The sequence below is a fragment of the Tubulanus polymorphus genome, chromosome 1 (genome assembly GCF_964204645.1).
Source record: "Tubulanus polymorphus chromosome 1, tnTubPoly1.2, whole genome shotgun sequence".
NCBI lineage: Eukaryota > Metazoa > Nemertea > Palaeonemertea > Tubulaniformes > Tubulanidae > Tubulanus > Tubulanus polymorphus.
Genome location: NC_134025.1, coordinates 16,372,641 through 16,392,997, shown reverse-complemented (window position 1 = coordinate 16,392,997; position 20,357 = coordinate 16,372,641). Strand labels below are relative to the sequence as shown.

Here is a 20,357-nt window from a genome sequence, read left to right as displayed (position 1 = left end):
AGCCTATGGAATATAAATCAGGTAAGAACGAAACAGATGTACTACAACCAAACAGCGAAACAGAAAATGAATCAGAACAAAAATTAACTAAAATAAATGAGTGATAGCGTTAAGACAAAGGCTAGATCCGAGAAACAAATTATATGGGCAAGAGAATTAGGTAAAAGATCTTCAGAATTAAAAAAAGCTAAGAAAAAGAAATTAACTGATATAAATGAATCACAGACTTTATCTGATATTGATTCAAATAATAATCCATCTGATTCTTCTAATGCTGGAAGTAATTATAAATTATATATTACAATTGGATTAGTAACAGTTATTATATTATCCGGTGTAATATATAAATCAAAATTCAAATCTGATGATAAAGATGATTCCAATGACAATAAACCTATCATACCAGAAAATAAGTCAAATCATAAAACCATTGAAACTAAATCTAAATTATTATCAATGGATTAAAATAAGATGAAAAAAGAACAATATTTGAGAGATTTATATTATAACCCAGAAAGTGAAGTATCATATTCTAGCGTTTCAGAATTATGGAATAAAATTAAATCTGATAAGGAAAATGGTAATGGTGCCGTATGGCACCCACACGGTGATATAAAATATAGTGAATTAAAATCATGGTTACAAAATCAACCAACATATCAAATCCACAAGAAAATGGATAAAACTTATTTAACAAGAAAAGTTATGGTTTCATATATCGATCAACAATGGCAAGCAGATTTAATTGATATGAAGAACTTAGAAGAACACAATAAAGGATATTTCTGGATACTGAATGTTATAGACATATTCAGTCGATACGCATGGTCAATTCCAATCAAAAATAAAACTGGAATAGAAGTAACAAATGCTTTTAAATCTATATTTAAAGAAGCTATTCCAGATAAGATACAATTTGATGAAGGTAAGGAATTTTATAACAAACATTTCAAAAAACTATTATCTGATAACGATGTAGAATATTTTTCAACACACTCAGATAAAAAAGCATCTATTATAGAAAGGTTTAATAAAACATTGAAAACTAGAATGTGGAAATATTTTACTGCTAATGAAACATATAAATATATCGATGTATTAGATGATTTAGTGAAAGGTTATAATAATTCTAAACATAGTTCTATAAATATGAAACCTATACAAGCTAGAAAAGAAGATAATTCGGAAATAGTTTGGAATAATTTATATGGAGCGTTTGTTACACATGATTTCGGAGAACCTAAATTTAAAATAGGACAACACGTCAGAATATCTAAATATAGAAAAACATTTTATAAAGGTTATACCCCAAATTTTACTGAAGAAATATTCAAGATTAAAAAGATAATATTAACTAAACCATTTGTTTATAAATTAGAAGATTTAAAAGACGAACAAATATTAGGTTATTTCTATGAACAAGAATTATCACTTGTACCAAATCCAGATGAAATAGAATACAAAATAGAAAAAGTATTGAAAACAAAAACCCTTAAAGGAAAAAAGTATTCTTTGGTGAAATATAAAGGATATGATGATAAATTTAATGAATGGATTTTATCTAGTAAAATTAAAAGAATAAATGAATAAAGATTTATCTATATTTGAACCGCATAATATGTTAGTTACTGGAGTAACCAATTGTGGTAAAACACATTTCATATTAGATTTGTTAAAAACTATTTATAAGATTCATTTTGATAATATAATATTATTCTGTCCTACTTATGAAATGAATAAAACATATAATAGAGATATACTTAAGATAAAAAAGTTTATTATATTAAATCCTAAAACAGTAAAAGAAAATTTAGATAATTGTATTAAAATAGCAATTGATACTTATAAAGGATCAAATACATCATTCATTATAGATGATTGCGCAAATTTACATGATTCAAAAGTTAGAGAAAGTGAGTTATGTTATCTATTTTGGGATAACAACACGGGTTTTAAATCAAAAATATAATTCAAGTGTTAAAGACTTTAGGGAGAATATAAGATTTCAAGTTTTATTTTATAACAAAGATAAAAAATCTATGCAACAATCATTGGAAGAAAATCAAATTATACCTACTGAATTACATGATGAATATATGAATAAATTAAAGAATAATAAAGGTTCAAAATTATTACTGAGATTACAATTTCCATATGAATATAAATTTATAAAATAACTATTTATATATCTATCTAATACGTATTAAATACGTATTAAATACATTAATACTTAAAACCCCCTTTTTTTAAATAAATATTATTCATACAATTTTCAACCAATTTATTTTTATTTTTTTCAACTAATATATGAATAAGTTTGAAAATAATAAAGGTTATTTATTATCACTGAGGTTTCAATATAAATTTAAAAAAGAAATATAATTTAAGGTATTTTCAAATAATACTTATTAAATAGGTATTAGATACGTATTAGATATGTATTAAATACGTATTAGATATGTATTAAATGCGTATTAGATACCTTAATACTTAAAACCCCCTTTTTTATTTACTATTATTTTATACAATTTTCAACCTTTATTACTTTTTGAGTGTTAGATAATCACTTTCTGAATCACTTTCATCATCACTCTCCAATTCATCATCAGACCCTAACAATCTATTCAAATTCTCTACCGAATTTTCTACTTCAAATTCTTTATTATTTTTGTACTTATTCTTCACCCTTTTTACCGTATCTTCATAAATAATTGGTTTATTGATATACTTATTAGTAATCTCAACTATATCTTTATTTTCTGATTTAACTTTGATAGATTCTTTATTATCAATGCGCTTTCCTGTAACTATATCACCATGTGGGTGCCATACGGCACCATATTCATTATTATTAGTGTTTGCTCCTAATATTTCATTTACAATGTTTGATTCTAATTTAGTAGCATCGGTTAAATCTAATTCATCTTTATTAGGTGTTGCTAATAATAAATCTTCATATAATTCTTTAGCATTTACTTTTTGATTTGAAACAAACTTTGTAACATATCTAATATCTAAGTGTTCTATAAATTCTTTTAAACCAACACGTTCTATAACATTATTTATATGTACCCTTGTATTCATATGTTTATTCCAATTTGATGTAGCGTTTGAAAATTCACTTTTACAATATCCACAATAATTTCTATTTTCACTAACATTTAATATTATTTCATTATTAGATGTAGAAGGTATTACATTATTAAATGTAGAAGGTATTACATTATTAGATGTAGTAGGTATTACATTATTAGATTTAGTAGGTATTACATTATTAGATGTAGAAGGTATTACATTATTATCAATTACATTACCTAAATTATCAACAACACCACTTTTATTATTATCAATTTCTATTAGTTTAGTTTTATAAATTTTGAAAATAGGATCAAATATCAAAGCTATATCACAAGGTATTACATAATATAAACCATCATTATTTTCATGTGTATCTATGTATGGAATATGTTTATATACTTTACCTCCTTCCATTTATTATATATATTTTTATTTAAGTTAAAATTTTAATACATAACACTATCTAATTGTGAATTTACAATATTTAATTGCGCGTCAGATATAATATAAATGTGCATTTTGAAATTTAGACTTCCTTTATTCTTTGTCATGAATAATTGTATTCCATCTTTAGTGTTCTGTAGTTTTTTTTCCAGAACCAAGTAATGAATTATCCTCTGTTGTTCTAAAATCTAACCATAATGTATATTTATTACCGGTATAATAATCAATTTGATTAATATTACAATTTTCAGATGATTTTACTTTTTCATTCATTAAATGTTTTCTAATTTCTGGCCATTGATCAATCATTCTCATTCCTTGACAAAATATTTTATTTGCTATTCCTTCGATAGTTATTTCTACTTTTGTTATTTCAGGATTATAATAATTATCAACATTTATTGCACCATTAGTATATGTTGCAATGGTAAAAAATATTGATATACCTTTAATAGATCTTCTTGGGAAGTTAATATTCTCATAAATTAATTCATCATTTGCATTAATAGTTACAGTTTTAAATTTATCAATATAATCATATAATAATGAAAATCCTTGATTGTATTTAGTTTGAATTATACTTGAAATATTTTCATCAGTTACTGTATCATATTCTAAACATATTCGATAATTTATAACTCATATCTTTATTAACGCTAGATATTACAATTTCATTAACAGGAGCAAATGTTATTTTGAATATAACATCTTCTTGAATTGCGTATTTATATAAAGGTGCATTGTTATTTATCAATTCAAAGTCTAATGGAATTTTATATTTGATTCCATATATACTTTTTATCAATTTATCTACAGCATTAGTTATTATTGCGCTATTAGCTTCTGATCTTAATTTATTTTGGTTTTCTGATTGGATTCCTTGAAATATCATATTATTTCCATTTTCTTTAGTTAACCATAAATCATTATAATGCATAAATAAATCATAATCATCTAATGAGAAAACTGTTTCTGGACCAATCTTTATTGTTAATTTTTTTAATCAAATATCTTCCAACATTATCAACAACATAATTTTTATTATTACCGATTACTTTTATATCGGCAGATAAATAAATACTATTTGGAACGTAAAAAGTATTTTGTGTTAATCTCGAGATTCTAACATATAAAGTTTCATCAGGATTAATATTAGAAGGGTTATGAGTAATTATATGATGTGATCTTTCTGCTTTAATAGCATTAGATATTCTATGATTCTTAGAAGGATTGATATAACTCCCACTCATTTATTTAACAAAAAAATTAATTATTTATTTTTATCATGTTTACTAATCGAAAATTTAAGCACTTACAACTGTAATTAAAAATAAAATAATATGTTCAGCAGCAAAGTTAATAATGTTTCCTGCAGATTTCAATATAAAACCAACAATTGATGCAATAACTCCTGGCAATGCTGCAGCAGATTATTTAGATAGTTCCCATAAATATTTTGCTAATTTCTTTAAACCATCTTTAACTTTATCTTGTGTAGAATTATTATTATCTGGGGGTTTATCTGGTTTATTGGGAGTAGGAGTAGATTTCAAAGCATTTGATATTGCTAAACCTATTGTTGTAAATACCATAGTTACAGATGTTAGAATTGAAAGAATTGTTATACCTTCTAACTTAAATAATAATCTTATTCTGTCTTTTAATGATATTTTAGAATTTGGTTTAATCAACAAATCTTTAAAAATAACTTTTAATTTTTTAATATGATTAAGATCATATGATTTTAATAATGTATCTCTTTCTTCTTTTTGTAATTTTATGTTATATTCTAAATCATCTATTTCTTTTTCTAAAGCTAACTTTCTGCTTTCATAATCAGCTTCCTCTATTACTTGAAGATTTTCATTTAATTCTAATTGTTTTAATTCTTCATTTGCATTAGCTAATTCTTTTTCTAACATGGTTATTTTAGAAAATCTCATCTTAATATTAGCAATTTCACCAGCTGATTCTTGCATACCTTTAATTTCTCTACGTGCTTGTTCAGGAAATTCTTTTAATTCTTCATCAGTTAAATCAAGTAATCCTTTTTCAAGTAAAGATAGTATTCGATTTATTCCAGTTTCAGTACCGGGTGTATCTAAAATACTAATCATATCTTCTTCAAATGAATTCATTGTATCAATTATTTTACCATAATTTAATTGGCTTGAATCATTATCAATTTGTTGAATATCTCTTCTCGATGTTTCGGGCGTTGAAGATCTTAATTTATCAAATCGATCTCTATACTCTTCCATTTCTGTTTCTGAATTTTTATTGATTATTTTCAATAAGTCATCAATTCTTTCACTAAATTCTGTTATATTATCATCTCTTTCTTCTTGTGTAACATCAGTTATTTCATTACTATTACTTATTCTCTTAATTCTAAATGTTTCTAAATTTTTCAAAGTTGATTCCGCTAATATTTTATTTAGTTTTGTCCTTTGATTAGTGATATCAATATAATAATCACCATCCAAATGATAATAATATTTACTTTTAAAAAGTTTTAAATTTTCTACTAAAAGTTCAGCATCTCTATCACTTATATTATACCCAGATCTTTCAAATACAGGTTTGAATTTATAAATAATTTTATTATATTCTAAATCTTGTCTTGATAAACCTTGATTTAAATTTTCAGGAGGTATTCTCGATCTAGTTCTTCTATCAAATTCATCTGTTGATGGGGCTTTAGAACCACTATCTGCTAAATTAGAATTATATGCTGATTCATCATCATTATCAATATTAGTTTCATTAAAATCAGGTTGTGGTTCATCAGGTATAAATCCTTCATTATTATTTCCCATTTCTCCCATTTCATAATCTCCTCCACCTTCTGCCATTTACATAATAAAAAATTAAAATTTAAAATATAATATTCCTCCGATTACAATTCCTATACAAGTTAAAGCTAATTAAGTATTTTCATGGGATTTATTATCATCATTTAGTTTAATTATTTCATGTTGAATATTATCAGTTCTAATATTTTCTGATGTATTGTAATCCTTTATTTTAGAATCATTATTTAATTTAATATTATTAGTTTTAGTTTCTGTTGATTGAATTTTTTTTTTTTTTTTTTCACCTTCCATTAATTTTGGAGCAGTGATAATCTTTTTATTTATATCATTTAATCCAAATGAATTATTTATTGTTGCAGTTTTAAATAGATTATTATAACCAATTATGTTTCCCATCTTTAATACTAAATCATTAGAAATAATTAATAGATTAGGGCCTATACAATAATTTAATCTAATATGTGATTTATCTAAATAATTTTGATATCTTACAATGTTTTCTGGAATCGATCTATTTTTATCATTATGAATGGAATCTTCAAATAATACTTTGAATTGTTTCTGCGCATCGAATGAAGTGTTATCATTTCCAATTATTGGGGATCTTGTTTCAACTTGCGCGCCTAAAATACATATCGAATAAGTTCTAATAGATTGATTTATTCTTTGTATACCAGCTTTAGTAAAACCTTCACTATTTTCTAAAATGAAATTAACCCAACCATTATTATTTTGTTGTTGTATATTATTATAATATTTTGGTAATTCATTCCAATTTAGTGTTCTTATATCTGAATTTGTCATTATTATTCCAAATTCTTTAGTATATAATATTCCTAATGCACCCGTTGTTCCAATTTTTGCTCTAAAATCTTTATTTGAATTAATATTAAATTCATTACATATTTTATAAAACTTAGAAAAATTAATATTATAATTCAATTCTTTAAAATATTTTGATCCTGGTAAAGGAAATTCTAATTCATCTAATATTAATTTTATTTGAAAATATGTATGAAATCTAAAAAGTCATAACATCAATGGTAAACTTGGTTTGTTCAAATGATCATTCCAACTAATTCCACATCCTGTTGTTGCGCATTAAACAGCAAAAATTAATTGGTTCTGCCAATACTTCATATTAGATTTTAATAACCATTGTTTTGCCTCATTTAAATTTTTAAAATTAATTGTATACACATGAAATATATTTTCCATCTTTACATGAAAATTATTGCTTTCAGTAACATAAATATATAAATCAATTAATGAATTTAAAACTTCATTTCTATATGTAATATCTTTATTAAAATCTATTGCTGGAGTATTATATTTAATTGATTTATTATATTGGAAAGCTTTTGGAAAACTATCTGCCATTTATAGAATTAAAAAATTAATAATTTATCAATTCTTTTAATAATTTATCTCGTTCTTCAACTGTTATATGACCATTTAAACTTATTATATAATCTAGTGTATTCTTTAATTTATTAATTTCTTTTATATTAGTTTTGATTTTTTCTTTATTACTTTTTATATTTAATTTTGAACTTATACCAGTTAAAACACTTGAACTTAATCCTAATACGCCAATTGATATAGCTAAAGGTGTTAATGGACTGAATATTGCTAGAAATGTTATTACAGAACTAATTGTAACTGAACCACTAATAATAAAATAATATATAATTTTGGATTTTAAATATTTTTTCTTTTTTATCTTTAAGTCACTTTCAAATTCTAATATTTGTTTTTCTAAATATATTTTTAATTTAGTTTTTCTGATATCATGAGGAATAATATCAATATTATCAACTTTATCTTCCATTTATTTAGCAAAAAAAATTACTAATTAGTAAACTTATACGCTACAAATATAACAATAACTGTTCCACCTAAAATCCAAATTATTTCATATTTCTGTTGTTCATTACTTGGGGTATAATAATCTGATAATTTGGGTTTGTACAGATGTAATTTTTCTTTATTGGTTACTGAGTTATATAAACTCATTGCATCATCAACTGATTGAAAATCTCTGTGTGAAATCTTCTGATCATATAATTCTTTGTTAATATAATCCATATAGTTTTGCCTCTTTTCTCTATATTCTTCCGCAGCTTTATTATATTTTTCTAATGCTAAGTTATGTCTTTTTTGTTCGGTTAATGATCCATTTTTATCAATATGCTTAAATAAATAACCGCCACCTGTAAATGCTAAAGCGTTAACAATTGCCGATCCTATAATAGTTATAACTGCAGAAGCCATTTATTTAGTAAAATAATTATGTATTTATATGGGAGGAATATATTTTTGTTTTTCTAAATAATCGATAGTTAAATTAGATAAAGTAACTGCTAATGTTAATTTTAAAATATCATTTATATCAAATCTATCAACATTAACACTTCCCATTTTGAATACTTTTTTGAATACCATTGAATAACCAACAGTTCCAACTGAAGTAATGCGCCATTATATAATCCAGTTATTATCCACTTGTTATCACTCATTTATTTATCAAAAAAATTACTATCATCAAAATATCTATTTAACTTATTTATGATTATTTCAACATTTATTTCATTACTACTTTTATGATTATCTTCAATAATTCCATCTTCATTTAATTCATAATATTCTAAAGGTGATTTAACTAAATCAATTACTTTTTCTATATTATAATTTTCTTTATTAATCATTGATGCATTGTTCTTCTCTTTTAAATTTGAAGAATTCATCTAAATTACAACCATAAGCAACTGTATGAATTCCATCATCTAAAATATATTTTTTATCATCAAATGGGTTTAGACTTATCTTTTCAATTTCTTCATTAAACATTTCATGATCTTCAGATCTTAAACATCTCATCTTATGTTTTCTAACTTCTTCATTGAATATACAATTGATGTAATCTTTGAAATAAATATTCTTTTCTACTACACTTTTGGTTATTCCTTTTAACTTTTTAGCTTCATGAGTTTTAGTTTTAAATGAATACATTTTAGATCTAATACCTATGAACTCTATCATTTCTTCACCACCTAATTCATCCTTAAACTTCCCTGGAACTTTTTTATTATCATTGCTAAACAATTCATGATCTTTAGGATAGTTACTAAAATCAAAATGATGTTTTAATGTTTTTAAATCATCTGTTATGTTATCAGTTTTTATCTTTAATATGTAACTGTCAGTATCAAAATATAATATTTCTATATGTTTTTCTCCAAAAAGTGGTTGTAATACATTATAATAGAATTCATACATTAGTAATTTTGATAATTCTAAAACTGAAGCGCCAACATAGATTGGTTTATTAAATTTCATTGATGTTCTTCTCATTTTAACTGCGGCAAAATTTTCATCGAATATTCTGTTACTAATGAACTTAGGATATGATTGTAAATGTCTAATTCTTTTACCATTACTAACTAACTCAATATCATTTCTATTTCTAATATTTTCACAAGTCTTACCATAGAATGCATTATTCATTAACTTGAAGAAATCTTTTTCGAAATCAGTTTTAGCTTCAGTTCTGTTTGCTGTTGAAATCTATATATTTTTCTAACCACTTAGATTGACTGAATGAAATATATCTATGTACTTTTTTTAGGATCATTCCTTGTTTTAGATAAAACTTTAATATTCTATAATGTACTACATAATTATATTTATCTTCTTGAGTTACCATTAACTTTTCTGTATGAATATGATTTTCGGGTTTAATTCTTTTTTGGTAATTTGATAATTCTTCATGAGTTACAGTTTTATGTTCGGGGCAGTATGCTAGATTTCTAGATTTAAATTTTTTATATTCAGGATATTCTAAATCTACAACAAAGAAGTAACCAGTATCTGAATCATCTGCAATATCTAGAATTCTTTTCTTCCAATCAAATTTATCATTATTTTCATTCTGTAAAACTTCAGTTAATTCAAATACTCCATAAGGTTGTGGTTCCATCATTGCCCAACCATACAAATCATTTGCATCTATATATAATAACTTATATCCAGGGTTATCATTTACATTGAAATATCTATCCCCTAATACACCTGAAACACCTCCTCTTATAGATTTTTCAAATAATAATAATTGATCTATATTTGTTAACAAATCCATTTTTATATCTGTAAATTTTAATCCACAATCCCATGTTAATCCTGGACTTGAATAACAATGACAAGGATCAATATTGAAATATTTTAGGTTTACATCTCTAAACCTTTCGAATATATCGGTTAATAATAATACATTTGATTTTAGATATAAATCGACTAATTGCCCATGATTTTCTATTTTGAAATGATTCCAAATATTCAATGTTCTATTATATACTTCATCTTTAACATATTCATTTTTTAATTCATCATAAAATTGTTCTTTTAATAATTCAGTTATGTTAAAATCATTATGATTTTTATAGAAAGAATATGGAATTGCTCCTTTATATCTCATTAATTTAAAATCATCATTATTTGGGTAATATTCTTTTAATATCTTTAATTCATCATCAACAAATGATTTTGATAAGTTATCTAATGAACTATTTAAAAATCAATATGAATCTATAAATCTTAAACCCCCAAATTGGAATGATATATAATTCTCAGATGTTTTAGCTAACATTCTAAATTTATAAGTTGGTATTTTATCTTTTGATCTATTTGAATTTAATCTTTCTATTTCATTATTAATTTCTTCTATTTTATGACATAACTGTTTGATGAATAAATGTGCATCATATCCTGATAGATTATGAAATATAACTGGTACAAAGTTAATTTTCTTAGCTTGTAAGTTACAATTCTCATGTGCGGCGCCTCTAAACTTTCCGTTCAAATGATCATGGTCTCTTACTTTTTTATCTTTATAATTAAATATCTTTTCACAATAATAACATTTATCTGCAAACGCAAATGCTTCTTTATCTTCTTCTGTCATTATGATTTCTATATTTGTATTCAATAATTTACTAAATCTTATTTCATATTCAATTAATAAGTCACAAAAATGATTGATAACATTTTCATTTCTATAATGATAATATTCACTTTCAATAAGTTCTGGATAATCAGATTTTATATATAACCCGAAAGCTGCAGCTGATTGATGAATCTTTTTAATAGTATTTGTTTTTGGTGGTTCATCTGAAAAATCATTTTCATTAGGATATAATTTCTTTCTTTTATAATATATTTCTTTTCTATTTTGATCAGTTAATTCTTTATTTAATGATTCAAAATCTCCATATATAACAAATGGAACTTTATTTTTGTAATCATATTTTTTGAATTCTAATATTTTATCCTTTTCATTTGGTAAAACTAATTTACAATAATCATGATTTTCACATAATTGTTTATGATTTAATAATGTACTTTCATTACTGAATTTATGTAAACATTTTCTACAAAGATATATTTTATGGTGATCACTTTCTGATTTAAAAAATAAATCGATTTGTTTAATCCACATATAATGATTCTCATAATATAGTATATCTATAACATTGTTTGAATCATAATCTTTTGATAGATATAAAGGTTCTAATGTATAATGTTTTATATTGTTACCTTTTGTATTTGGTAATTTGATTAAATCAAATACATTTATTCTTAAATTATTATCTCTTTCTATCTTTGGGACGTTTTTAATTCTAACAGGATACTTATCTATCTTATAATTATTTTCAAATGGTTTATAATGAGTTAATCTAAAACTATGTTGTTTATAATCTTCAACTGGGTGTAAACAACTTATTATAGTCCATAGAAAACATTTATCATCTTCATTTTGTACATTTATTACAGCATTAGTTTTAAATGGTAGTTTAATATAACTTGATGCTTCAATATCTGGTTCTTTATAATATGATACATTATTTTCATCAATTGGTTTTGATTTAGTTAACTTATTATATTTTGTGTTATAAACATGTAAAGTCATAAATATTATTTCATCAAATATTAAACCAGATCCTTCAAAATGTTTCTCTTCTATTTTAGTTTTTACTTCATTATAACATTTATCTAATTTATCATCTATATGTTGTTTATATATAATATGTTGTGAATGAGAATTTATATTATATATTGGTTTATCTTCAGATTTTATGAATTTAACTTTAGAAGATATACTTATTTTAGGATATTCAACATCAGTTATTATTTTTATTATTTCTTTCATATTTTCTAAATGTTTTTTATTTTCTTCTAATGTTTTTCCTTTATGAAATTTAAACTCGATAGCTGCTGGGCCAATATCACTTTTAAATGCTTCGGTTATCTCTATATCTTTTTTATTATCTAATGAATTAATATATTTTCTTACATCTTCCATGTATGGTCTTTTATTGTTTAATTTATTCTTTATGCTTTTAATTGTCTTCTGTTTCTTATCATTATCATTATCAAAATAATCTTCACCTAAAATATCATTATTCTTATTTCTAATATGACTTTTAGATTTTAAATGTTCATTATAATATCTTTTATCACTGAATGATTGATTACATGTATCACATTTGTATGTTTCTTTTTCATTCTTTAATTCATCTAATTTAGTTTCTAATATATCATCTTCATATTCTAATTTCAATTTATTCTCTAAATGTGTTTTAGTTTTATTGTGTCTTGCTTTTTGGGATTTATATATATTGATATTACATGTTGGACAGTAGTATTTATTTGCTTCCATTTTAATACTAAATTTTTTATTAAAATTGATTTTAGAAGTTCAATGATTTATATCATGCATTATTTCAATCACACTTTACTAACACTTTTAATGTTTAAAAATCTAACTCACACAAATATGAATATTGAAATAATGTTGTAAATATATACTTTTATATTGAATAATCTGTCAATTTAAATGTTATTCATGTATATGATTATTTTAAGAGTAATAGGGGTAATGGGCTTTCAGGTTAAAGGTTGAATCGTCGAGTTCATTAAAAACAAATATTAAAAGTAATTTAAAACTATAATATATTTTCATAACCGTGTGTATTTCAGTTGAATAATAGAATAATTATTATTATTAAAATATATTTGATTATATGAATTTGTGTATTGTAAGTAAATCAATTGGTCGCGGAGCGGAGCGGTAGCGAAGTGGAGCGACCAATTGATTTAATACAATATGCTTTTTAAATTTAAATTATTGATATCTTAGAATAAATATTTAGTTATAATATAAAATACACACGGTTATGAAAATATATTATAGTTTTAAATTATTTTTAATGTTTTGTTTTTTAATGAGCTCGACCGTTCGACCTTTGGCTTGAAAGCCCATTACCCCTATTACTTATATCCACAAGAGGTCCAGCCATACATGTTTGAACCGATTTTGAAATCTGAGCCCGACGATTTAGAACAAGATCGGCACTCTTCTAGCGGTAGTGATTCGTCGACGTCGTCTGCATCCGATTCCGAAGAAATATCTAGCGACGACGAATTTGACCAGCGTAAGGACAACACAGATTGGTACGATGATAATACATAGTATTATTCGTATTTTTACTTCTTTTTGCCGTTCCCGAAAAATAGAGCCATATTCTTGCCAAATCGGCGTAAACTCACACCACAGCTCGAAATACTAACGTCCGTCCGGCCGGAGGGCCTCGAACGGTTCGAAGTAACTTATTGCTCTGACAAGTTCAAAGAATATCAAAGAAATAAAATAACTGGCAAAATATCAAAATAATATATTCTGAAGTATCAGTCTATAATAAAAAGGATCCAGACAGAAATTCAACGATATCAACGAAAAGCGAGCTTTAAAGTCAAATTCAATCTAATTTATTGTTCAACGATTTGCCATTAGAAATTATAAATACTACAGTGAGTGATGACACTTCCATAAGGCGTTTCTCAAGTACATTAAATGTTTGTTAGTAAAATTCAAGACCCGGTAACTCATAAGTTTATTTCTGCAAATATATGCAATTCTTAAAATAGGCTTTACATACATGATTTTACATTATTACTACAGCAGTGTATAAGCTTATACATGTATATATTTCAGGTGTTCTTGCAGAAATAGTGTAACAGGGTTTACTATTGTTCTCCAATGCAGACACCGAGAGAATGTGTCTGTTGCAATGAATTTGGAGACCTCAAAACCATTATGGAGGAAAATGATCAGGCCACATGCATCACTGAAGTCCATGGATTTAAAGTAAACTGCCTTGATCCAGAAGTGCTGAAAGTATCATTTTATGAATTTGTAAAGCAGAATGGACCTGTTGGCTACGAAGAGCCAGTTTATAAGTAAATATTAATTCAATATCATCAGTTCAAAGGGATAGTAACTATAACTATATATATAGGGCAAATATTTCTATGTACACGTAATAAAAAAAATACAAAAAGTGGATCTATTTTTACATCATTGAAAATTCTTCTATATTTGCAGATTGTACAGACACGTTGCCTACAGACGATTTTGCAGGTGGGCATGGAAAATACTAGGGAAGAGAAATCGGCGGATTCTACCATCTTGCGTAGTTAGTGCAATAAGACTCCAGTGGCCATCACCAGACAATATATACACTGGTTTTCAATATCCACAAATACCGGATGCTCTCTAATTCTGTTTTTAATAATCCAGTATAAAATATATTATTTATAAGATATGAGTCATAAAAAACTGACACCGGTCAGTCTAAACATGTTTTTAACTTTTTTTGGACCTTTTTCTGGCTTTGCCAGAATTTTTATTTTCTTCCAGCTGAGTTTCTGCAGGCCTTTTTACCGGTTGGTGGAACCTACTGGTATGTGTTAATATCACATCTTCCTTGTTGATTTGAGATCGATCATAAACATCAGCAATGAAACCCTTCTCCTTTGTTTTACTTGTCTCCAACCACATATCCATAGCAGTAGCCACATTTGGTATTTCTTGTCGCACATTCCACACCTTTTGAAGACATTCCGATAGATATCCTAGAGTAATGCATTATATTCATTAGATAAAGCGAATTTATAATCATAAATCTTATAAATACGCAAATTCATTTATATACTATCCAATACAACAAAATTCAGTCACAATATCATTGTATGAAAAAAATAAGGCGAAATAATCAATGATCAGATTAATCGCTAAAATTTACTCACTATATGTAGCTGGTACTTTAACTTCTTTGGCAGCGGCAATACCTTTCTTCCACTTAGCATAGTACAGCTGATACTGCGGAATACCCTCCTTTGTATGAGCTTGCATTCTGTTATGGTTCTCATTATAACGAAGAGCTGAAAGTTGGAGTCTTTAAATAGAAAATAAGATTTGTTTCTAGATCATGATAGTGAAGATAAACATCATACATTTAAACATAATTTTTCATTTTATCATCAAAGGATTTTCAAATTACCTAGCATTCATCGAGTCATAAAAGTAATGCAGTGACTTAAGCGCAAAGTATATCACAACCCTATGATAAGACTCGAGTGAAGATGTCTGGGCTCGCGGTGAAATATTCCCTATGTCAGCGAGTAAGCTTTTGTTCATCACGATACCCTTCAATACTTTGTGTGGAGCAGATCCTAGAGACAGTTTTTTAAGATCAATGTTACAATGTTTTTTTTTTAAAGTGAAATCACACATACATGTACATACATGTAACCAACAAAGATACATAAAACTGCACTATAGCACTGACCGTTTTTTATCCAGTTCCGTGGTTCAAGAGTACCATGGGCACATTCCTGGAAAAGGCCTCCATCATGACCTTCGTGTACATTAGCTGCGTGATTTAAAATGGATTTCCATTTCTCCACAACAGCATCTGCCATTCCATTGCTACTTGCAGCACACCAATGAATATGGTTACTAACTGATCGAGACCAATCTCCAAGCACACTGTACTTCTTAGTTTTTGCTGCCTTCTCTATCTTTTTGAAAACTCCTGCAATTTACAATAAAATTAAGTACCTAACCTATTTTAAATTTCGAGACTATGGTTTTTAATGTGTAACAGAGTAAATCATATGAATTAAAATTCGAAAAGAGCTTTTTACCCTTAGTAAGATGCCATCCATCATAGTAATGCTGTATAGATGGATGATTCAGCCGAAGGTACTTTTTAATTTGAACGTGTCTATCTGTAATTATTTCTCCGATTTTGAGTTTCTGTGCCTGAATATAATTCAAACATCGTTTGAAACCTTCAAGCTCCATCGCATTCGAATTCTTGACTTAGTTGCTCTGAAAAGTTAACAACATATGCTGAGTGAATAATGCAAATTAAGGAATAATTAAGAATTTTAAAACATATATGCAACAGGAAATTTTCAGGTAGGGTTAACAACTATTTCCTTGATTGGTCATATTTTAAAGGTTCAAAATATGTGTCATTGGTATTCTGAAATGTTCAGAAATTTATGAGAAATTTTATCAACTAAAATTAAGATCTACCCGCACAAGGTGGAAGTCGATAAGCTTTTCTGTACCTATGTTCATGATTGAATAAGAGCCATACTTCGCTGAATGCCCTGGCGAACAGCATCTACCATCACCACCAAGAACAAGTGAGTTTCCTTGCTGCTGAAGCTCCCTGATCAGTATGGCTTGACTTGACTTCCAAACATTATCAACAGCTAGGTACAGATAACTGGACTGTAACTTGAAGAAATGATGTATCCCAAACATACTTATTTTCAATCCCTTACAAAAAGTAAGAAATTTGCTGGGCGATACAGCTGAGAAGAAAATGCCAGCAGCCATTAACAGATTCCCTAGTGGCATTCTGTTATGCATGGGCTGAGAACACCAAATTCGATGATGTTTCTCGGGGCCGGAACAAACTGTTTCATACTGCATCGCAGAACCAATCACCGACCGCTTAACTATTTTACAAGGCGCGAGACAAATGTTGCAAAGCGCCAATAATCCCAACACACACGACTCGAAGCATAAAAACTTTGTCTCTTGATGCGGAGAAGTTAAGTTTGGTTCATTTTGAAGGGAGACATCTGCTTCCTCGATGCATCTGAAATTAATTATGACACACACTGAATAATAATTTTCAAGAAATTAATCGTAATAAATATTCTAAAGATTTTGTTCGGAATTTCCTGATTTCTGTAGTTGATACTGTTATGCATTTCAATCAAATAAAATTTCAATCTTACTCTGATTCTTCATCTGGGTTCCATGAGGGATCATAAAATTCATCATCACCATAATCATCATCATCATCATCATCATCATCATCATCATCATCATCATCATCATCATCATCATCATCATCATCATCATCATCATCATCATCATCAAATTCATCACCCATGAAATTTCTGTTATAATCTCTACTATTACCACCTTTGACGCGAAAATTTGATTTGGGGCACAACAGTGCGCACTATACTGCTACTGATTTTTGAGCTAATGAGGTCTGCTGGGAACCACTTTTTGATGGTATTTCAATAGAACATTGTGTTGAAATCTGGCGACGTGCCTGTTGATAAGAAACCATTAATCATTTTAAAAGGAATGTTGAAACTATTTCATATTTGACATATGATGGACAAATTACATACCAAATGTACACAACTTTTAATAAATTATTTCAATTGAATTCAATATACTCACTATAATCATTTGGGTACCAATAGTTCTATACCTTAGTCAGCTAATATCTTAGTCAGCTTATCTTTCCCCTGTTGGACCAGCCGCTTCTCGTTTAAACTCTCTCTATGAGGATGAGAAGAAGGGGGGGTTCCTACAATGGCCATATCTTAAGCATCGATAACACTGCTTTAACCTATACTCAGGATAGTCATTTCGTTGCGACACGACTTTACTGATATTAGCGTTAAGCCTCTCAAAGTCCTGACGCAGGCGCGTAATCTCATCATTTCTAGCAGCCTCGGAAGAGCGAACCTGATAAACAGGAATATTGGATCTATCCTCCCGCTCATTTTCCATAAGCTGAATACCCTCTATTCGTAGAGCGAAACTAATAAGCTCGTCCAAGCTTTGGTAGTAATAGGGGTAATGGGCTTTCAGATCAAAGGTCGAAGGGTCGAGCTCGTAAAAAAATGAAAATAACAATAATTTACAGTTGAATTAGTCGCGCACACTCCTAATTCAACTGTAAATTATTGTTATTTTCATTTTTTACTCACTCGCCACTTCAACCTTTAACCTGAAAGCCCATTACCCCTATTACTCTTAAAATATTCATATATATATATAATCATAATTTACATGAATAACATATAAATTGATAGATTATTCAATATAAAAGTGTGAGGAAAGTGTTAGTAAAAAAGTAACGAGTAATTAACGAGCTCTTATAGAATAGATATATAGATATATTTACAACATTATTTCAATATTTATATTTGTATGAGTTAGATTTTTAAACATTAAAAGTGTTAGTAAGTGTGATTGAAATAATACATGATATAAATCATTGAACTTCTAAAATCAATTTAAAAAAAAAATTTTGATATTAAAATGGAAGCAAATAAGTACTACTGCCCAACATGTAATATCAATATAGATAGATCCCAAAAAGCAAGACACAATAAAACTAAAACACATTTAGAGAATAAATTGAAACTAGAATATAAAGATGATGTATTAGAAACTAAATTAGATGAATTTAAGAATGAAAAAGAAACATACAAATGTGATACATGTAATCAATCATTCAGTGATAAAAGATATTATAATGAACATTTAAAATCTAAAAGTCATATTAGAAATAAGAATAATGATATTTTAGGTGAAGATTATTTTGATAAAGATAATGATAAGAAACAGAAGACAATTAAAAGCATAAAAAATAAATTAAACAATAAAAGACCATACATGGAAGATGTAAGAAATTATATTAATTCATTAGATAATAAAAAAGATATAGAGATAACCGAAGCATTTAAAAGTGATATTGGCCAAGCAGCTATCGAGTTTAAATTTCGTAAAGGAAAAACATTAGAAGAAAATAAAAAACATTTAGAAAATATGAAGGAAATAATAAAAATAATAACTGATGTTGAATATCCTAAAATAAGTATATCTTCTAAAGTTAAATTCATAAAATCTGAAGATAAACCAATATATAATATAAATTCTCATTCACAACATATTATTTCAAAACAACATATAGATGATAAATTAGATAAATGTTATAATGAAGTAAAAACTAAAATAGAAGAGAAACATTTTGAAGGATCTGGTTTAATATTTGATGAAATAATATTTATGACTTTACATGTTTATAACACAAAATATAATAAGTTAACCAAATCAAAACCAATTGATGAAAATAATGTATCATATTATAAAGAACCAGATATTGAAGCATCGAGTTATATTAAACTACCATTTAAAACTAATGCTGTTATAAATGTACAAAATGAAGATGATAAATGTTTTCTATGGGCAATAATTAGTTGTTTACATCCTGCAACTTATAATATTTGTAGATTAACTCATTATAAACCATTTGAAAATAATTATAAGATAGATAAGTATCCTGTTAGAATTACAAACATCCCAAAGATAGAAAGAGATAATAATTTAAGAATAAATGTAGTTGATTTAATCAAATTACCAAATACAAAAGGTAACAACATAAAACATTATACATTAGAACCTTTATATCTATCATAAGATTATGATTCAAATGATGTTATAGATATACTATATTATGAGAATCATTATATGTGGATTAAACAAATCGATTTATTTTTTAAATCAGAAAATGATCACCATAAAATATATCTTTGCAGAAAATGTTTACATAGATTCAGTAATGAAAGTACATTATTAAATCATAAACAATTATGTGAAAATCATGATTATTGTAAATTAGTTTTACCAAATGAAAAAGATAAAATATTAGAATTCAAAAAATATGATTACAAAAATAAAGTACCATTTGTAATATATGGAGATTTTGAATCATTAAATAAAGAACTTACTGATCAAGATAGAAAAGAAATATATTATAAAAGAAAGAAATTAAATTCTAATGAAAATGA

The 20,357-nt window shown here is 26.3% G+C and overlaps 1 pseudogene; it reads right to left on the bottom strand.

Moving 5' to 3' along the window:
• Positions 1–14,536: 14,536 nt before the first annotated feature.
• On the bottom strand, positions 14,537–17,013 carry LOC141905583 (uncharacterized; annotated as a pseudogene).
• Positions 17,014–20,357: the final 3,344 nt, after the last annotated feature.